We start from the raw sequence: 2,197 nt of genomic DNA on the forward strand, positions 1-2,197 counted from the left end.
ACACCGCGACGGCAATAATATAATAAAGAGGATCCACAACGAATACGATATTATGCATGCTTATTGCTTATAGTATAACAATTTTGTATCGGTCGAACCTACAGTATGGTCTTGAGAACGAAAACACAATGCAAAATGGGCGACGATTGTTATTATGGCGTATATATTAATATGTAGTGATTAGTTTGGTATATATCACGGTGGGGACGTTTTTTAAGTACAGAATTATGCAAAATTTCAGCTGAACGTGGTTAAAGTTACGTACACGCGTGTCTTGGAGTAATGAATCATATTGAAATTCTGAGTGGAGTTCGTTTCGTAAAAATTATAATAATATTAATAATATGCAGTACCATTGACCATTGTACTAACTACCTATATAATATATTTAACTAGTCAGATCTTTCTGTAAAACCTAGTATAATATGCTACAAAATCTACTGTTTTCTTTGGAGCAAAAGAATCCCTGTCACTTTCAAAATAATAGCCGTTTTTAGAGTAATTCAAAGAATTATCTCAAATTTGTTGAGAAATTAAATAAAAAAAATCTGCAAGCAAAAATATAGTTCTGGAGGCGCCGGGCATCGATCCCGGTACCTCTCGCATGCTAAGCGAGCGCTCTACCATCTGAGCTACGCCCCCCGATGAATGTAATGGACTAGATCTATGTATTTAAGTGAGTAAATAAATCAGGTTATTACATAGCAAACAACACCTGCAGCTATGCAACGTGTTGCAACATAGGTACTATTCATACCGGTTTGGCGCTCTACCGATTTAATTTCGACCACGATTCGTTTTTGGCGCGACGATCGTATTTTTTGAACGTGGCCGTTCTTGTGACGCGTGCACCTACCTACATAATATTATGAAGCATGTGACCGTGCAAACGAATATTACTTACAGTGGCGACGTGCCTTGTGCAGTGGTGGGAGATCTCTACCGCTGCGCAACAGGACGTGAAAAAAAGGGGACGTTAAAAATGAAAAACGGACTAATGCTGAGGTGAGAATGAGGTGCGGGGCCGGGGGTGCAGGTACGCGAGAAGACATGCGCATTGTCAACAACGGAGGCTGAAGAAAATTTACGACCATCGCACGCCTTATTATGTATAATTTTCAATCCGAGGATAATATTATGTACGACCATAGTATAGTACCTATTGTAGTTGTAAGAACTATTATCCTTAGTATAATCGTTTTATTAACTGAGAAACTACTCGTTTGAATTTTGAATTTTGAAAAATATTGAGAGTAAATTCTTTGAAAATAATACTTTTTATTCTCCAATCAATTATTTTTAATGTAACATCCGTCAATTAACACACCGGAAAACATGTTTTGGAACAGCTAATTAAACATATATTATATAATATGTATAAGTGCATGTAATTATAATTGTATTATTTATTTAAATTATCATATTATCACATATTCAAATTCTTGGTAAACACGCACGTTTCACACTTAGGAATTTGTATTCAATCATATAGCTAATGTATTTTATAAAATCGAGGCAATTCAGATGCTCAAAGTACTAGGTATAATGAAATTAACGTATATTTATAATATTTAAGACATTTTTATGTGTGTGCTATCATAGTTATTACTTAAATGTGTTTCATTAATATTCGAATAAATATATTCAAATATTTTATTTATAATCTTACCCCCAAAACGTAAGAGTACGATAATATTATCGTATTAGAACAGAACAACAGGTAATCCCTTCCAGCACTAAAAAAATAATTATTTATTATAAGCGTGTTATAAACTCTAATAAAAAAAATAAATCATCACCCAGAATTCATCATAATATGTACGCTAATTATTTCCAGCAGCTGATGCTGTCGTCGCACTAAAAAAGAGATCTGTTTGTGTGGGTCTCCGGTCCCCATACGTCACCTACATAATAATATAATATATAAAACATGTTTTGATATTATATTTTATGAAATTATTATTATTATTATACACACAAAGTATTTGGATTTGCGTCCGGCCAAACGCATATCATCAGCAGCAGGCTTTCTCCGGCCTATCATTATTATTTTATTTTATCATCGTTTAATGTGACGAGTTGCTACGTTTTGTTTCGTTCCGTATTCTATTTTTTGTTCACGATTCATTCACACAGACATAACCGTGTAAACGATAATGTAATATATGGTTAAAGAATCGCGCCGGTATTGTACGGA

At 33.9% G+C, this 2,197-nt stretch overlaps 1 non-coding gene across 1 annotated transcript; it reads right to left on the reverse strand.

The window, feature by feature from the left end:
- Positions 1 to 569: 569 nt before the first annotated feature.
- Positions 570 to 642, reverse strand: TRNAA-AGC. The gene has a single exon. It is a non-coding gene; the product is annotated as a tRNA-Ala (tRNA).
- Positions 643 to 2,197: the final 1,555 nt, after the last annotated feature.

This window comes from Acyrthosiphon pisum, chromosome A2 (genome assembly GCF_005508785.2).
Source record: "Acyrthosiphon pisum isolate AL4f chromosome A2, pea_aphid_22Mar2018_4r6ur, whole genome shotgun sequence".
Classification (NCBI taxonomy): domain Eukaryota; kingdom Metazoa; phylum Arthropoda; class Insecta; order Hemiptera; family Aphididae; genus Acyrthosiphon; species Acyrthosiphon pisum.